Here is a 21142-nt window from a genome sequence, read left to right as displayed (position 1 = left end):
AGATATCTAGGATTACTATAGATATGTGGGATTAATATAGATCTGTAGGATTACTATAGATCTGTAGGATTACTATAGATCTGTGGGATTACTATAGATCTGTAGGATTACTATTACATGGCGTTGTGTGTAAGCACACATACATCAATCTGCCTCCCGCTTTCCCAGACAAGGTTAACTTTATATTATCAACGACATGGACATACTGTAGTGTAACATAACGATCCTAAAACACCGCTCATACTTGTCGTGTTGCTATGGAAATTATTTTTACTGGGTTTTTTCACCCCCTCTATCGATCGAAATATTGCAAGATGTTGTTAAGGTTATTGTCATTGAGACCTCTTCAGTCTTCCACCTCAGTCTCGTCTGATTGAATCTCTAATGTGAATCTTTAAGGACAACCTTTGCCTCAGAGCAAGGCCACCTGAAAGCAGTTTTAGGGGTTAAGTGCCATGCTCAATGGCACCACGGCAGTAGATGGCACCTGAAAAACATCGGAACCCATCAGTCCTTGAACCTGCAACCTTTTGGTTACTGGCCCTCTTCTCTAGCCTCCAGGTTGCACCACCTACCTGATTGGCTACACAGGCCTCTGAAAATTCATACTTTACATGCACACGTTTACACATACAGCAGCCTGGCTTCTACATAACATCTGATTTACAGTGCTACATAATGGAACATTCATTTCACTCAACAGTCCTCTCTCATACACCTGGGAAATGAGCTGAACAACATGGGGGGAAAAGAGGAGGGGAAGACGGGATGGAGGGAGGGAGAGAGGAAAGAAGAGGGGAGGGGTGGAGGGAAAGAGGAGAGGGAAGGAGACCAGGTGGAGGAGAGAGGGAAATCTATAGCCATTGTGGGTAATGCTGTCTTAATGGGTAATGCTGTCTTAATGTGTAATGCTGCCTTAATGGGTAATGCTGTTTTAATGGGCGATACTGTCTTAATGGGTAACGCTGTCTTAATGGGTAATGCTGTTTTAATGGGCGATACTGTCTTAATGGGTAACGCTGTCTTAATGGGTAATGCTGTCTTAATGGGTAATACTGTATTAATGGGTAATGCTGTCTTAATGGGCAATACTGTATTAATGGGTAATACTGTTTTAATGGGCGATACTGTCTTAATGGGTAATGCTGTTTTAATGGGCGATACTGTCTTAATGGGTAACGCTGTCTTAATGGGTAATGCTGTCTTAATGGGTAATACTGTATTAATGGGTAATGCTGTCTTAATGGGCGATACTGTCTTAATGGGTAACGCTGTCTTAATGGGTAATGCTGTCTTAATGGGTAATACTGTATTAATGGGTAACGCTGTCTTAATGGGTAATGCTGTCTTAATGGGTAACGCTGTCTTAATGGGTAATGCTGTCTTAATGGGTAATACTGTATTAATGGGTAATGCTGTCTTAATGGGTAATACTGTATTAATGGGTAATGCTGTTTTAATGGGTAACGCTGTCTTAATGGGTAATGCTGTCTTAATGGGTAACGCTGTCTTAATGGGTAATGCTGTCTTAATGGGTAATGCTGTCTTAATGGGTAATGCTGTCTTAATGGGTAACGCTGTCTTAATGGGTAATGCTGTCTTAATGGGTAATGCTGTCTTAATGGGTAATGCTGTCTTAATGGGTAATGCTGTCTTAATGGGTAATGCTGTCTTAATGGGTAACGCTGTCTTAATGGGTAATGCTGTCTTAATGGGTAATACTGTATTAATGGGTAATGTTGTCTTAATGGGTAATGCTGTCTTAATGGGTAATGCTGTCTTAATGGGTAATGCTGTCTTAATGGGTAATGCTGTATTAATGGGTAATGCTGTATTAATGGGTAATGCTGTATTAATGGGTAATGCTGTATTAATGGGTAACGCTGTCTTAATGGGTAATGCTGTCTTAATGGGTAATGCTGTCTTAATGGGTAATGCTGTCTTAATGGGTAATGCTGTCTTAATGGGTAATGCTGTCTTAATGGGTAACGCTGTCTTAATGGGTAACGCTGTCTTAATGGGTAATACTGTATTAATGGGTAATGCTGTCTTAATGGGTAATGCTGTCTTAATGGGTAATGCTGTCTTAATGGGTAATGCTGTCTTAATGGGTAATGCTGTATTAATGGGTAATGCTGTATTAATGGGTAATGCTGTCTTAATGGGTAATGCTGTCTTAATGGGTAATGCTGTCTTAATGGGTAATGCTGTATTAATGGGTAATGCTGTATTAATGGGTAATGCTGTATTAATGGGTAATGCTGTCTTAATGGGTAATGCTGTCTTAATGGGTAATGCTGTCTTAATGGGTAATGCTGTCTTAATGGGTAATGCTGTCTTAATGGGTAATGCTGTATTAATGGGTAACGCTGTCTTAATGGGTAATGCTGTCTTAATGGGTAATACTGTATTAATGGGTAATGCTGTCTTAATGGGTAATGCTGTCTTAATGGGTAATGCTGTCTTAATGGGTAATGCTGTCTTAATGGGTAATGCTGTCTTAATGGGTAATGCTGTCTTAATGGGTAATGCTGTATTAATGGGTAATGCTGTATTAATGGGTAATGCTGTATTAATGGGTAATGCTGTATTAATGGGTAATGCTGTATTAATGGGTAATGCTGTATTAATGGGTAATGCTGTATTAATGGGTAATGCTGTATTAATGGGTAATGCTGTATTAATGGGTAATGCTGTATTAATGGGTAATGCTGTATTAATGGGTAATGCTGTATTAATGGGTAATGCTGTATTAATGGGTAATGCTGTATTAATGGGTAATGCTGTATTAATGGGTAATGCTGTATTAATGGGTAATGCTGTATTAATGGGTAATGCTGTATTAATGGGTAATGCTGTATTAATGGGTAATGCTGTATTAATGGGTAATGCTGTATTAATTCACACACAGAGGTTTAGGAGACAAATCCATACACTTTAGATATATTCTGCATCCTAAACGCCACCTTATTCCCTTTGTAGTGGTTCCTCTGACCACTTCCTCTGACCTCTGACGTAGTGCCCTGACCAGGATCCGTAGTGCACTATATAGAGAATAGGGTGCCATTTGGGATGTTTACCACATAGGGAGACATAACAAGTGAACAACAGGTATATCTCTTCCAGTTATGGGGATGTCTATCTACTGAGGAACAAGTGAACAACAGGTATATCTCTTCCAGTTATGGGGATGTATATCTACTGAGGAACAAGTGAACAACAGGTATATCTCCTCCAGTTATGGGGATGTATATCTACTGAAGAACAAGTGAACAACAGGTATATCTCTTCCAGCTATGGGGATGTCTATCTACTGAGGAACAAGTGAACAACAGGTATATCTCTTCCAGTTATGGGGATGTCTATCTACTGAGGAACAAGTGAACAACAGGTATATCTCTTCCAGCTATGGGGAAGTCTATCTACTGAGGAACAAGTGAACAACAGGTATATCTCTTCCAGCTATGGGGAAGTCTATCTACTGAGGAACAAGTGAACATAAAAAATAAAAACATCTGAATAAACACACAGTGTAGAAAACATTGTCTTTCAATGACACAGATCGGAGATTCCCTTCATCTACAATGATTGAAGTGGATTTAACAAATGACGTCAATAAGGGATCAATAGCTTTCAACTGGATTCACCTGGTGAGTCCATTTCAGCGTTTCCCAAACTCGGTCCTGAACCTGATCACAATACAGGAAGCATCCACATACTGTATGTACCAGCAGGTCCTGAACTTGATCACAATACAGGAAGCATCCACATACTGTATGTACCAGCAGGTCCTGAACCTGATCACAATGCAGAAAAAATCAACAATTGTGTATTTAGAGATTTAGTTTCCTGTCTTTTTTCTGAGGACAGAATGTTTATCCAAGATCTGACAAAAGCTAGACATTATTCTTGTGCAGCAAATGTTTTTTGTTTGGGGGGGGGGGGGGATTGCTATGGAATTTAATTAATGCAAGACTGTCTTCTCAGAAACTCCAAAAAACATTTTTGTGGAACAGAGCCCTATGGTAGACATTTGAGTGAATGGCTTTCAATGCTGTAAAATACACCCCGAAAAAGTTATCACCAGGGGTTTCTTCAATGACTCTCTCTCTCTCTCTCTCTCTCTCTCTCTCTCTCTCTCTCTCTCTCTCTCTCTCTCTCTCTCTCTCTCTCTCTCTCTCTCTCTCTCTCTCTCTCTCTCTCTCTCTCTCTCTCTCTCTCAAAATACCTAGTTTCCTACAGAAGTAGGTGGAAACAATAACAATGGTGTCTTTAGACAAAAAGAGCACACTACAAGGCGACCAGTTCAATCAATAATGTGGAATAACTAACGCTACTATATTAGATTTAATTCATTTATACTTAGCTGTTGTAATACAAAAAATATATATTGTGAGAAAAGAAAATGTGATCGACATGTTTCTGATGTACAGTTGATGGAAAGTACATTTTGAAAAGAAAAGCTAATTTCATGTGACATTTGCTAAAGGCAAAAAGGCCATGAACAACGCACCATTTTAACCCCACCGAAATGCCATCTGTATGGAACAGTTATCGACGCCTGTTTAAACAGCAGTGTGTTAAAATTAAAATGATCTCAGACTCACTTTCTATTGACAGGCTGATCAATGGAGAATATTCCATTACAAAGACGCTGGATGATTCTCGAAAGACTTTCTCTCGATATATTGTGTCCTCTCCCTAGTGGCGCAGTGGTTTAAGGCACTGCATCTCAGTGCATAGAGGTGTCACTACAGTCCCTGGATTGAATCCAGTCCGCATCCCATGGGGCGGCGCACAATTGGCCCAGCGTCGTCCATGTTTGGCCGGTGTAGGCCGTCATTGTAAATAGAATTTGTTCTTAACTGACTTGCCTAGTTAAGTAAATGTTACATTTAAATAAAATAAAAAAGAAGTCTCCTTATCAACATATCAGAGGGAAGCGAGTGGATCCTCTCTTCCAGTGATACCATCGCTTCCCTTACTAGGAAGCGAGGAGATAGGATGTGAGACGAGGAGATAGGATGTGAGACGAAGAGATAGGATGTGAGACGAATAGATAGGATGTGAGGAATCTAGGAAAATTGTTTTTAGAATCACCTGTCGCTGTCTTTGTTCTTGCTCTTGCCAACCTACCCCTGTCGTCAGCTGTAATGGATGACGTTTCCCCCCAGTAGCTAATTAACAGATTACAGACGTCAATAGACACAAGGCTTTACTGTCTAGCACAGTCAGGGGCAGACAGGCGAGGCCCAAAACAGAATTGTATTTTGTTTTGTTATCTAAAACAACATGCAATTAACTTCCCTCTTCGCTGGAGGAAAATGATTTATCCTTTCCACAACTCTGTGTCAAATTAAATAGATTTCTGAGAGAAAGAGAGAAAGAGAGAGAGAGAGAGAGAGAGAGAGAGAAAAAGAGAGAGAGAAAAAGAGAGAGAGAAAAAGAGAGAGAGAGAGAGAGAAGGCCAACCGGCAAAGAACAAACACCAATTGTAAATACAACCCATATTTATGTAAATTTATTTTTCCCTTCTGTACTTTAACTATTTGTAGATAATAAGACGTTATTCTTTTGGAACTTTTGTGAGTGTAATGTTTACTGTAAAAAAAGGTATTGTTTGTTTCACTTTTGTTTATTATCTATTTCACTTGCTTTGGCAATGTAAACATATGTTTTCCATGCCAATAAAGCCCTTAAAATATAAATTAATTGAGAGTGAGAGAGAGAGAGAGAGAGAGAGAGAGAGAGAGAGAGAGAGAGAGAGAGAGAGAGAGAGAGAGAGAGAGAGAGAGAGAGAGAGAGAGAGAGAGAGAGAGAGAGAGAGAGAGAGAGAGAGAGAGAGAGAGAGAGAGAGAGAGAGAGAGAGAGAGAGAGAGAGAGAGAGAGAGAGAGAGAGAGAGAGAGAGAGAGAGAGAGAGAGAGAGAGAGGGGAATGCTGAGTTAGATGATGATTATGATGACTACATGATAACTGATGGTTAGATGATTGCATGCACTCACACACACACAGTCACACACACTCTCTCACACACACACAGTCTTACTGTCACACATCAACGTAATAATAACATCTCTCAGGGCTGATAGGCCGTTTTTTCCTACATATTTTCACCCATCAGACTCTCAAATGTCTTGTCTTTACTAATATGTCAAATTGCTTTTTTAAGTCTTGGAAAGCCTTACAAAATACTTTTAAACTGGAAGAACTTGTCCCGATTGGTATTTTTAAATCACTGATGAATGATCTTGAGACTGATTCCCTGACCTGTCAATGTTTTTAATTTGCTGTTTTTGATTTTTGTTATACTCCTGTGAATTCAATGGTTTTTACTAGATTACTTGTAGTTTTTCATGTTGTTTGTCTGTCATTTTTGTAATGACTTGGTGCTGCCTGTCTTGGCAAGGACGCTCTTGAAAAAAATATTTTCAATCTCAATGAGCCCTTCCTGGTTAAATAAAGGTTAAATAAATAAATAAAAAATAAAAAATTAAGAGCGACCCATAATCAAATGATCAAATGATGTCATCCGTATGCAGTTGAATAGCGAACGGAGGCCACGTGCTTTCCCGCCGTTTCTCAAAGATGTCTCGTAGGCTACTTGGGTTCTATAGCAGAGCTGTGTTTAATATGAGCAGCTGAAAAGTACATTTAACAACTTTTATATCACTCCACCTATCAAGCACTGCTTTGAGGAGCACTGCTCTCTCGTTGTGCGACAGGTGATATTCCCGCCACCCAAACTCAGTACGCCACAGGGTTCTCCAAACCTGTTCCTGCTGCGACCCACTGCTTCATTTAAGAAACCAAGTGAAGTCTCTTCGGGGAACATAGATGGTGACACGTTTTCGCAATGAAACATATTTCACTAAACTGTTGACAGCCGCTCTGCACGCTACCAGAAATAAAGGAGAGAGGAGATGGAAAAGCATGGTGGGGAGAGATTCTGTATAGCTAAATGTAATGTGTCACCCAATTAATTATGAAAATATAATTTGCTATAATTGTAGGCTAACTGTAAATCCCCCGCAGCACAGTCAATGAACAAACAGCATGGCCTAGGGCTATACATTCTCTCCCAGACTCATGAATAGTACGTTTGGAGCATAGCACAAGGTAACCGACCCATTCAGTGTGCATATTAATACAATCCACACTCAAAGGAGATCCCTAGAATTGGTTAAAATTTGGATTATTAACTAGACCAATTATGTACCAAAGACATCTTATATCAGTTTGTTTGATGTTTTTAATGTATTTTTATAAATTTATATTGGGCTTGGGCTCAAACGCCTATGTGTAGGTATAAACTCTAATATTCGTATGTGTGTTTTGAATGAATCATCACCTTATAAAGCGCCGTCCATGTCGTTGTGTTAGGCTTTGAAACAACATCCACAACGACCATGTTTTACACTCAGTTTCAACCTGCTGTTGAACTTCAAATTGATCATCACAGTGAGGTGAGTATTAAAAGCATGATACTATTTTGATGATAAGTGTTTGACATGTCAGAGTGGTTAGAGGGACAATAGAGCCCTGAATACCAGGCCATTAGTGACCTGACGGAGGGATATTAGAGCCCTGAGTACCAGGCCATTAGTGACCTGACGGAGGGACATTAGAGCCCTGAATACCAGGCCATTAATGACCTGACGGAGGGACATTAGAGCCCTGAGTACCAGGCCATTAGTGACCTGACGGAGGGACATTAGATCCCTGAATACCAGGCCATTAATGACCTGACGGAGGGACATTAGAGCCCTGAGTACCAGGCCATTAGTGACCTGACGGAGGGACATTAGAGCCCTGAATACCAGGCCATTAATGACCTGACGGAGGGACATTAGAGCCCTGAGTACCAGGCCATTAGTGACCTGACGGAGGGACATTAGAGCCCTGAATACCAGGCCATTAGTGACCTGACGGAGGGACATTAGAGCCCTGAGTACCAGGCCATTAGGACCTGATGGAGGGACAGTAGAACTCTGAGTACCAGGCCATTACGACCTGATGAAGGGACAATAGTGACCTGAGTACCAGGCCATTAGGACCTGATGGAGGGACAATAGAGACCTGAGTACCAGGCCATTAGGACCTGATGGTGGGACAATAGAGCCCTGAGTACCAGGCCATTAGGACCTGATGGAGGGACAGTACAACTCTGAGTACCAGGCCATTACGACCTGATGAAGGGACAATAGAGAAATCAGTACCAGGCCATTACCAGCTGATGGAGGGACAGTAGAGCCCTGCGTACCAGGCCATTAGGACCTGATGGGGGGACAATAGAGCCCTGAGTACCAGGCCATTACGAGCTGATGGAGGGACGATAGAGACCTGAGTACTTGACCATTAGTGACCTGATGGAGGGACAATAGAGCCCTAAGTACCAGGCCATTACGACCTGATGGAAGGACAATATAGCCCTGAGAACCAGGCCATTAGGACCTGATGGAGGGACAATAGAGCCCTGAATACCAAGCCATTATGACCTGATGGAGGGACAACAGAATCCTGAGTACCAGGCCATTACGACCTGATGGAGGGACAATAGAGCCCTGAATACCAGGGAATTAGGACCTGATGGAGGGACGATAGAGCCCTGAGTACCAGGCCATTACGACCTGATGGAGGGACAATAGAGCCCTGAGTACCAGGCCATTAGGACCTGATGGAGGGACAATAGAGCCCTGAGTACCAGGCCATTAGGACCTGATGGAGGGACAATAGAGCCCTGAGTACCAGGCCATTAGGACCTGATGGAAGGACGATAGAGCCCTGAGTACCAGGCCATTACGACCTGATGGAGGGACAATATAGCCCTGAATACCAGCGAATTAGGACCTGATGGAGGGACGATAGAGACATGAGTACCAGAGAATTAGGACCTGATGGAGGGACAAAAGAGACTTGAATAACAGGCCATTACGACCTGATGGAGGAACGATAGAGCCCTGAATACCAGGCCATTAGAACCTGATGGAGGGACAATAGAGCCCTGAGTACCAGGCCATTAGGACCTGATGGAAGGACAATAGAGCCCTGAGTACCAGGCCATTAGGACCTGATGGAGGCACAATAGAGCCCTGAGTACCAGGCCATTTGGACCTGATGGAGGGACAATATAGCCCTGAATACCAGGCCATTAGGACCTGATGGAGGGACAATAGAGCCCTGAATACCAGGCCATTACGACCTGATGGAGGGACAATATAGCCCTGAGTACCAGGTCTTTACGACCTGATGGAGGGACAATAGAGCCCTGAATACCAGGGAATTAGGACCTGATGGAGGGACGATAGAGCCCTGAGTACCAGGCCATTACGACCTGATGGAGGGACAATAGAGCCCTGAATACCAGGCCATTACGAGCTGATGGAGGCACAATAGAGCCCTGAGTACCAGGCCATTTGGACCTGATGGAGGGACAATATAGCCCTGAATACCAGGCCATTAGGACCTGATGGAGGGACAATAGAGCCCTGAATACCAGGCCATTACGACCTGATGGAGGGACAATATAGCCCTGAGTACCAGGTCTTTACGACCTGATGGAGGGACAATAGAGCCCTGAATACCAGGGAATTAGGACCTGATGGAGGGACGATAGAGCCCTGAGTACCAGGCCATTACGACCTGATGGAGGGACAATAGAGCCCTGAATACCAGGCCATTACGAGCTGATGGAGGGACAATAGAGCCCTGAATACCAGGGAATTTGGACCTGATGGAGGGACGATAGAGCCCTGAATACCAGGCCATTAGGACCTGATGGAGGGACAGTAGAGCCCTGAGTTCCAGGCCATTAGGACCTGATGGAGGGACAGTAGAGCCCTGAGTACCAGGCCATTAGGACCTGATGGAGGGACGATAGAGACATGAGTACCAAGGAATTAGGACCTGATGGAGGGACAATAGATACCTGAGTACTTGACCATTAGGACCTGACGGAGGGACAATAGAGACATGAGTACCAGGCCATTAGGACCTGATGGAGGGACGATAGAGACATGAGTACCAAGGAATTAGGACATGATGGAGGGACAATAGATACCTGAGTACTTGACTATTAGGACCTGACGGAGGGACAATAGAGCCCTGAGTACTTGACCATTAGGACCTGATGGAGGGACAATAGAGCCCTGAACACGAGGCCAGTTATACCTGATACCACCTCTGTCTGTAACAGGGGAACAGTTAGTGATGATACCACCTCTGTCTGTAACAGGGGAACAGATAGACCTGATACCACCTCTGTCTGTAACAGGGGAACAGTTAGACCTGATACCACCTCTGTCTGTAACAGGGGAACAGTTAGACCTGATACCACCTCTGTCTGTAGCAGGGGAACAGTTAGACCTGATACCACCTCTGTCTGTAACAGGGGAACAGATAGACCTGATACCACCTCTGTCTGTAACAGGGGAACAGTTAGACCTGATACCACCTCTGTCTGTAACAGGGGAACAGATAGACCTGATACCACCTCTGTCTGTAACAGGGGAACAGTTAGACCTGATACCACCTCTGTCTGTAACAGGGGAACAGATAGACCTGATACCACCTCTGTCTGTAACAGGGGAACAGATAGACCTGATACCACCTCTGTCTGTAACAGGGGAACAGTTAGACCTGATACCACCTCTGTCTGTAACAGGGGAACAGTTAGACCTGATACCACCTCTGTCTGTAACAGGGGAACAGATAGACCTGATACCACCTCTGTCTGTAACAGGGGAACAGTTAGACCTGATACCACCTCTGTCTGTAACAGGGGAACAGTTATACCTGATACCACCTCTGTCTGTAACAGGGGAACAGTTAGACCTGATACCACCTCTGTCTGTAACAGGGGAACAGTTAGTGATGATACCACCTCTGTCTGTAACAGGGGAACAGATAGACCTGATACCACCTCTGTCTGTAACAGGGGAACAGATAGACCTGATACCACCTCTGTCTGTAACAGGGGAACAGTTAGACCTGATACCACCTCTGTCTGTAACAGGGGAACAGTTAGACCTGATACCACCTCTGTCTGTAACAGGGGAACAGTTAGACCTGATACCACCTCTGTCTGTAACAGGGGAACAGTTAGACCTGATACCACCTCTGTCTGTAACAGGGGAACAGATAGACCTGATACCACCTCTGTCTGTAACAGGGGAACAGTTAGTGATGATACCACCTCTGTCTGTAACAGGGGAACAGATAGACCTGATACCACCTCTGTCTGTAACAGGGGAACAGTTAGACCTGATACCACCTCTGTCTGTAACAGGGGAACAGATAGACCTGATACCACCTCTGTCTGTAACAGGGGAACAGATAGACCTGATACCACCTCTGTCTGTAACAGGGGAACAGATAGACCTGATACCACCTCTGTCTGTAACAGGGGAACAGTTAGACCTGATACCACCTCTGTCTGTAACAGGGGAACAGATAGACCTGATACCACCTCTGTCTGTAACAGGGGAACAGATAGACCTGATACCACCTCTGTCTGTAACAGGGGAACAGTTAGACCTGATACCACCTCTGTCTGTAACAGGGGAACAGTTAGACCTGATACCACCTCTGTCTGTAACAGGGGAACAGTTAGACCTGATACCACCTCTGTCTGTAACAGGGGAACAGATAGACCTGATACCACCTCTGTCTGTAACAGGGGAACAGTTAGACCTGATACCACCTCTGTCTGTAACAGGGGAACAGTTAGACCTGATACCACCTCTGTCTGTAACAGGGGAACAGATAGACCTGATACCACCTCTGTCTGTAACAGGGGAACAGATAGACCTGATACCACCTCTGTCTGTAACAGGGGAACAGTTAGACCTGATACCACCTCTGTCTGTAACAGGGGAACAGTTAGACCTGATACCACCTCTGTCTGTAACAGGGGAACAGTTAGTGATGATACCACCTCTGTCTGTAACAGGGGAACAGTTAGACCTGATACCACCTCTGTCTGTAACAGGGGAACAGTTAGACCTGATACCACCTCTGTCTGTAACAGGGGAACAGTTAGTGATGATACCACCTCTGTCTGTAACAGGGGAACAGATAGACCTGATACCACCTCTGTCTGTAACAGGGGAACAGTTAGACCTGATACCACCTCTGTCTGTAACAGGGGAACAGTTAGACCTGATACCACCTCTGTCTGTAACAGGGGAACAGTTAGACCTGATACCACCTCTGTCTGTAACAGGGGAACAGATAGACCTGATACCACCTCTGTCTGTAACAGGGGAACAGATAGACCTGATACCACCTCTGTCTGTAACAGGGGAACAGTTAGTGATGATACCACCTCTGTCTGTAACAGGGGAACAGATAGACCTGATACCACCTCTGTCTGTAACAGGGGAACAGTTAGACCTGATACCACCTCTGTCTGTAACAGGGGAACAGATATACCTGATACCACCTCTGTCTGTAACAGGGGAACAGATAGACCTGATACCACCTCTGTCTGTAACAGGGGAACAGATAGACCTGATACCACCTCTGTCTGTAACAGGGGAACAGTTAGACCTGATACCCCCTCTGTCTGTAGCAGGGGAACAGTTAGACCTGATACCACCTCTGTCTGTAACAGGGGAACAGTTAGACCTGATACCACCTCTGTCTGTAACAGGGGAACAGATAGACCTGATACCACCTCTGTCTGTAACAGGGGAACAGATAGACCTGATACCACCTCTGTCTGTAACAGGGGAACAGTTAGACCTGATACCACCTCTGTCTGTAACAGGGGAACAGATATACCTGATACCACCTCTGTCTGTAACAGGGGAACAGATAGACCTGATACCACCTCTGTCTGTAACAGGGGAACAGATATACCTGATACCACCTCTGTCTGTAACAGGGGAACAGATATACCTGATACCACCTCTGTCTGTAACAGGGGAACAGTTAGACCTGATACCACCTCTGTCTGTAACAGGGGAACAGTTAGACCTGATACCACCTCTGTCTGTAACAGGGGAACAGTTAGACCTGATACCACCTCTGTCTGTAACAGGGGAACAGATAGACCTGATACCACCTCTGTCTGTAACAGGGGAACAGTTAGACCTGATACCACCTCTGTCTGTAACAGGGGAACAGATAGACCTGATACCACCTCTGTCTGTAACAGGGGAACAGATAGACCTGATACCACCTCTGTCTGTAACAGGGGAACAGATAGACCTGATACCACCTCTGTCTGTAACAGGGGAACAGATAGACCTGATACCACCTCTGTCTGTAACAGGGGAACAGATAGACCTGATACCACCTCTGTCTGTAACAGGGGAACAGTTAGACCTGATACCACCTCTGTCTGTAACAGGGGAACAGTTAGACCTGATACCACCTCTGTCTGTAACAGGGGAACAGATAGACCTGATACCACCTCTGTCTGTAACAGGGGAACAGATATACCTGATACCACCTCTGTCTGTAACAGGGGAACAGTTAGACCTGATACCACCTCTGTCTGTAACAGGGGAACAGTTAGACCTGATACCACCTCTGTCTGTAACAGGGGAACAGTTAGACCTGATACCACCTCTGTCTGTAACAGGGGAACAGTTAGACCTGATACCACCTCTGTCTGTAACAGGGGAACAGTTAGACCTGATACCACCTCTGTCTGTAACAGGGGAACAGATAGACCTGATACCACCTCTGTCTGTAGCAGGGGAACAGTTAGACCTGATACCACCTCTGTCTGTAGCAGGGGAACAGTTAGACCTGATACCACCTCTGTCTGTAGCAGGGGAACAGTTAGACCTGATACCACCTCTGTCTGTAACAGGGGAACAGATATACCTGATACCACCTCTGTCTGTAACAGGGGAACAGATATACCTGATACCACCTCTGTCTGTAACAGGGGAACAGTTAGACCTGATACCACCTCTGTCTGTAACAGGGGAACAGTTAGACCTGATACCACCTCTGTCTGTAACAGGGGAACAGTTAGACCTGATACCACCTCTGTCTGTAACAGGGGAACAGATAGACCTGATACCACCTCTGTCTGTAACAGGGGAACAGTTAGACCTGATACCACCTCTGTCTGTAACAGGGGAACAGATAGACCTGATACCACCTCTGTCTGTAACAGGGGAACAGATAGACCTGATACCACCTCTGTCTGTAACAGGGGAACAGATAGACCTGATACCACCTCTGTCTGTAACAGGGGAACAGATAGACCTGATACCACCTCTGTCTGTAACAGGGGAACAGATAGACCTGATACCACCTCTGTCTGTAACAGGGGAACAGTTAGACCTGATACCACCTCTGTCTGTAACAGGGGAACAGTTAGACCTGATACCACCTCTGTCTGTAACAGGGGAACAGATAGACCTGATACCACCTCTGTCTGTAACAGGGGAACAGATATACCTGATACCACCTCTGTCTGTAACAGGGGAACAGTTAGACCTGATACCACCTCTGTCTGTAACAGGGGAACAGTTAGACCTGATACCACCTCTGTCTGTAACAGGGGAACAGTTAGACCTGATACCACCTCTGTCTGTAACAGGGGAACAGTTAGACCTGATACCACCTCTGTCTGTAACAGGGGAACAGTTAGACCTGATACCACCTCTGTCTGTAACAGGGGAACAGATAGACCTGATACCACCTCTGTCTGTAGCAGGGGAACAGTTAGACCTGATACCACCTCTGTCTGTAGCAGGGGAACAGTTAGACCTGATACCACCTCTGTCTGTAGCAGGGGAACAGTTAGACCTGATACCACCTCTGTCTGTAACAGGGGAACAGATAGACCTGATACCACCTCTGTCTGTAACAGGGGAACAGATAGACCTGATACCACCTCTGTCTGTAACAGGGGAACAGTTAGACCTGATACCACCTCTGTCTGTAACTGGGGAACAGATAGACCTGATACCACCTCTGTCTGTAACAGGGGAACAGTTAGACCTGATACCACCTCTGTCTGTAACAGGGGAACAGATAGACCTGATACCACCTCTGTCTGTAGCAGGGGAACAGTTAGACCTGATACCACCTCTGTCTGTAACAGGGGAACAGTTAGACCTGATACCACCTCTGTCTGTAACAGGGGAACAGTTAGACCTGATACCACCTCTGTCTGTAACAGGGGAACAGTTAGACCTGATACCACCTCTGTCTGTAACAGGGGAACAGATAGACCTGATACCACCTCTGTCTGTAACAGGGGAACAGTTAGACCTGATACCACCTCTGTCTGTAACAGGGGAACAGATAGACCTGATACCACCTCTGTCTGTAACAGGGGAACAGTTAGACCTGATACCACCTCTGTCTGTAACAGTGATTACATGTGATTTTCATCCAGTTGATTTATTTTTAGCCGCAAGATAATATGTCTATAGAAAACATGTTATTTCAAGGAGTCTAATAAAACCACTGATCTTCAAATGGTCTGTTTTTGTCTGTCTCCTGCAGGCAGGCAGGCAGGCAGGCAGGCAGGCAGGCAGGCAGGCAGGCAGGCAGGCAGGCAGGCAGGCAGGCAGGCAGGCAGGCAGGCAGGCAGACAGACAGACAGACAGACAGACAGACAGACAGACAGACAGACCACTAACCTTTAGAATGGGTATGTATATCTGCATTAAGATTTTATCCTTTCATACTCAGCCCCTCTAGGAAAAGGTCTTGTATTTGACCCTGCATCAAAAGGGCATGTGAGACATGGCAGACAACATCCGAGAACACATCTGTCTCGTAATGTCTGATGAAGTTATGTTTTCCAGTAATCATATGGTACATTTGCAGTCTGTGTGTCTCAGTGTAGGGAAACATCCATTCTGCTTCTCTCTCGAGTACATTCTATTGTCTTCAGTCGCCTGGCTTTATATATGTTTACTAAAGATGTCCTTTCAGAAAAACACTGCATAGTGCACTCAAAGCGAGAGAGAGAGACAGAACAGAGCTGCTGCTATCTCCAGGAGACATGACAGACCTGCTGCTATCTCCAGGAGACAGAACAGAGCTGCTGCTATCTCCAGGAGACAGAACAGAGCTGCTGCTATCTCCAGGAGACATAACATAGCTGCTGCTATCTCCAGGAGACAGAACAGAGCTGCTGCTATCTCCAGGAGACAGAACAGAGCTGCTGCTATCTCCAGGAGACATGACAGACCTGCTGCTATCTCCAGGAGACAGAACAGAGCTGCTGCTATCTCCAGGAGACATACATAGCTGCTGCTATCTCCAGGAGACATGACATAGCTGCTGCTATCTCCAGGAGACAGAACAGAGCAGCTGCTATCTCCAGGAGACAGAACAGAGCAGCTGCTATCTCCAGGAGACAGAACAGAGCTGCTGCTATCTCCAGGAGACAGAACAGAGCTGCTGCTATCTCCAGGAGACATAACATAGCTGCTGCTATCTCCAGGAGACAGAACAGAGCAGCTGCTATCTCCAGGAGAGAACAGAGCTGCTGCTATCTCCAGGAGACAGGACAGAGCAGCTGCTATCTCCAGGAGACAGAACAGAGCTGCTGCTATCTCCAGGAGACAGAACAGAGCTGCTGCTATCTCCAGGAGACAGGACAGAGCTGCTGCTATCTCCAGGAGACAGAACAGAGCTGCTGCTATCTCCAGGAGACAGAACAGAGCTGCTGCTATCTCCAGGAGACATGACAGACCTGCTGCTATCTCCAGGAGACAGAACAGAGCTGCTGCTATCTCCAGGAGACATACATAGCTGCTGCTATCTCCAGGAGACATGACATAGCTGCTGCTATCTCCAGGAGACAGAACCAGAGCTGCTGCCATCTCCAGGAGACAGAACAGAGCTGCTGCTATCTCCAGGAGACAGAACAGAGCTGTTGCTATCTCCAGGAGAGAACAGAGCTGCTGCTATCTCCAGGAGACATGACAGACCTGCTGCTATCTCCAGGAGACAGAACAGAGCTGCTGCTATCTCCAGGAGACAGAACAGAGCTGCTGCTATCTCCAGGATACATAACATAGCTGCTGCTATCTCCAGGAGACAGGACAGAGCAGCTGCTATCTCCAGGAGACAGAACAGAGCTGCTGCTATCTCCAGGAGACAGAACAGAGCTGCTGCTATCTCCAGGAGACAGAACAGAGCTGCTGCTATCTCCAGGAGACAGAACAGAGCTGTTGCTATCTCCAGGAGAGAACAGAGCTGCTGCTATCTCCAGGAGACATGACAGACCTGCTGCTATCTCCAGGAGACAGAACAGAGCTGCTGCTATCTCCAGGAGACAGAACAGAGCTGCTGCTATCTCCAGGATACATAACATAGCTGCTGCTATCTCCAGGAGACAGGACAGAGCAGCTGCTATCTCCAGGAGACAGAACAGAGCTGCTGCTATCTCCAGGAGACAGAACAGAGCTGCTGCTATCTCCAGGAGACAGAACAGAGCTGCTGCTATCTCCAGGAGACAGAACAGAGCTGCTGGTTTTTGGAGCTGAAGGTGCAAGAAAAATAAATAGCATGTGAGATGTGTGGGGTTGGTTAAGGATATGAGATTGTGTCTGTGGAAAACAGCTCAACCGTTTCACTGACGAGAATGTCCTTTCCAGAACAGAAAATAAGAAGAACTTACAGCTATGAGATGATTGATCTAATGGATATCTGGCAGAAATACGACCAAGAACGAATGGAAAAAAAACTAAAAACAAATGAAGAGGTATTGTCATTCAATAGAGTTAGTGGGAGTTGTTTAACTGGGATGAGAAATGTTGTTTAACTGGGCTGAGAGATGTTGAGAGATGTTGTTTCACTGGGCTGAGAGATGTTGTTTAACTGGGCTGAGAGATGTTGTTTAACTGGGTTGAAGGATGTTGAGAGATGTTGTTTAACTGGGCTGAGAGATGTTGTTTAACTGGACTGAGAGATGTTGTTTACCTGGGCTGAGAGATGTTCCTAGACTGACTCCACTGTCAGCCCTACTCTTTCTGTCAGAGAGATCTTCTCTTTCTAATCTTCATCCAAAATAAACCGACAATTCACAGCAAAATGTATTTGTGGTGAGAGGCTAACAGCTCCAGTGTGTAATGTCCTTACAAAACAGATGTCTACAAAGCCTCTGTTGACTACTACCCACTTTGGGCAGTGCATGTGTGTGTGTTGTTTCATGTGTGTCTGCTGGTGTGCCTTTGTGTGTGTGTGTGTGTGTTCCTTTTCGCTGCGACACACAGCGGAACCAAGCCATCTGGGAAACTGCTGAGTGTATCACCCCACAGCGGAACCAAGCCATTTGGTAAACTGCTTAGTGTATCTAACATCTCTCCACATATCTCCGAACAAGAGAAAAACACCTAATCTGCAATGCTTTCTGGGTCTGCAACTTTGTCTCCCAAATTGCACCCCTGTTCCCTATGTAGTGAACTACTTTTGACAAGGGGCCCATAAGGATCTGGCCAATATAAGTGCACTATAGTAATAAGGAGCCGTTTAGGACACAGACAGGGTCTTTTCTTGAGTCAGAAACAGAAGACGATTGGTCAACTAACATCTCAGGAAAGTATATAGAGACTCACTTTAACACGTCGTCTCTGGAGGCCTCATCTATAGATTCTCTTCTATGAGATTCTCACTAAATGACCCCATTAAGAACAATGGACGAGAAGAGAGGGGCAAGACTCTACTCTCTCTGCATTTTGCAGTCTGAAGACAAGGATGAAATGCTTCATTTGCACCAAAGAATTGGAACTGTCTCAGCGTAAGAAAAAACAGAATTAATGCAAACACAGCTAACTAGCTAGCGATTCCACATCGGCTACACCTGCATAATGTGTGGGTCCCAAGGACCAGAGTGAAGTGGAGAAAGAACACTGGCTTAAAGCAAAGACTACCCTTCTTCATTAGAACACTGGCTTAAAGCAAAGACTACCCTTCTTCATTGTAACACTGGCTTAAAGCAAAGACTACCGTTATTCATTGTATCTTTATGATTGACTTTGAGTTAAATACCAAGTTAATACAAAGATAATACCCTTCAGCTCAAAAAGTAGTATCCAGTGCTTCAGACCCCACTGGAGGCAGACAGGCCGGTCAGTTAGCAGACAGGCCGGTCAGTTAGCAGGCAGGCCGGTCAGTTAGCAGACAGGCCGGTCAGTTAGCAGACAGGCCGGTCAGTTAGCAGACAGGCCGGTCAGTTAGCAGGCAGGCCGGTCAGTTAGCAGGCAGGCCGGTCAGTTAGCAGGCAGGCCGGTCAGTTAGCAGACAGGCCGGTCAGTTAGCAGACAGGCCGGTCAGTTAGCAGACAGGCCGGTCAGTTAGCAGGCAGGCCGGTCAGTTAGCAGGCAGGCCGGTCAGTTAGCAGGCAGGCCGGTCAGTTAGCAGGCAGGCCGGTCAGTTAGCAGGCTACTGTAGAAGAGTTTTGTTTGCACCGTAAAGGCTGGTGTAAGTCAATGTTTAATTTCCTTCAGTAAGGATACAGCAAATTGGTACCAATTTTTTCTCTCTCTCTCTCTCTCTCTCTCTCTCTCTCTCTCTCTCTCTCTCTCTCTCTCTCTCTCTCTCTCTCTCTCTCTCTCTCTCTCTCTCTCTCTCTCTCTCTCTCTCTCATCCATTCCCCCTCCTCTCACTGCAGTGAATTGGGGCTATGTTTGTGTGCCCCCTGAAGCCTGACAGTGTGTAGAAAGGGGTGTAGAGAGAAGAGGGGGTGATGAGAGAGACAGGGGAGAGAGGGGTGTCGTTGACAGACTCTCCTCAGGAGGAAAGTCTAACCAGCATGTCTGGCTGGGCTAGAGGGGGTGCTTATTTAACAGACAAAGGGGGTGCTTATTTAACAGATAAAGGGGGGTCCTTATTTAACAGATAAAGGGGGGTCCTTATTTAACAGATAAAGGGGGGTCCCTATTTAACAGATAAAGGGGGGTCCCTATTTAACAGTTAAAGGGGGGTCCTTATTTAACAGATAAAGGGGGGTCCTTATTTAACAGATAAAGGAGGGTCCCTATTTAACAGGTAAAGGGGGGTCCTTATTTAACAGATAAAGGGGGTGCTTATTTAACAGATAAAGGTGGGTCCTTATTTACCAGATAAAGGGGGGTCCTTATTTAACAAATAAAGGGGGGTCCTTATTTAACAGATAAAGGGGGTCCCTATTTAACAGATAAAGGGGGGTCCTTATTTAACAGATAAAGGGGGGTCCTTATTTAACAGATAATGGGGGGTCCTTATTTAACAGATAAAGGGGGGTCCTTATTTAACAGATAAAGGGGGTCCTAATTTAACAGATAAAGGGGGGTCCTTATTTAACAGATAAAGGGGGTCCTTATTTAACAGATAAAGGGGGGTCCTTATTTAACAGATAAAGGGGATCCTTATTTAACAGATAAAGGGTGTCCTTATGTAGGAAATAAAGGGGGTGCTTATTTAACAGATAAAGGGGGTGTTCTTATCCTCTTTGGGCTGCAGGGGCAGTATTGAGTAGCCTGGATAAAAGGTGCCCATTTCAAACGGCCTCGTACTCAATTCTTGCTCGTACAATATGCATATTATTATTACTATTGGATAGAAAACACTCTCTAGTTTCTAAAACCGTTTGAATTATATCTGTGAGTAAAACAGAACTCATTTTGCAGCAAACTTCCTGACAGGAAGTGGAAAATCTGAAATCGATGCTCTGTTCTAGGGCCTGCCTATAAATGTGCTTGATATTTATTAGTATACATGCACTTCATACGCCTTCCACTAGATGTCAACAGGCAGTGAGAGAAGACATGGAGTGTATAACATGATCTGAGGTTGAATAAAAGCTCTTTGCATGACGTGACCCCAATTTCCTGTTTTCTGGAACGCGCGAGAAGTGACCTGGTATTGCCTTCTGTAAAGCTGTCGTTATAGACGACTAATATCTCCGGCTTTGATTTTATTTGATACATGTGACAATATCATCGTAAAGTATGTTTTTTCAATATAGTTTTATTAGATTATTGAAATTTTTTCGGGACGTTAGGCGTGTTGCTTTGTCTGCGTATGTTCAGGAAGGAGAGCTTCGCGCCACTTTGCTAGCTTTCCGTGCTAATTGACTGGAGAAGAGGACATTCTAAATCCAAACAACGATTGTTCTGGACAAAGGACCCCTTGTACAACATTCTGATGGAAGATCATCAAAAGTAGGACCCATTT

Source organism: Salvelinus alpinus, chromosome 8, assembly GCF_045679555.1.
Source record: "Salvelinus alpinus chromosome 8, SLU_Salpinus.1, whole genome shotgun sequence".
NCBI classification, from domain to species: domain Eukaryota; kingdom Metazoa; phylum Chordata; class Actinopteri; order Salmoniformes; family Salmonidae; genus Salvelinus; species Salvelinus alpinus.
The sequence above is the reverse complement of the archived record's forward strand: the minus strand, read 5'-3'. Positions refer to the sequence as shown.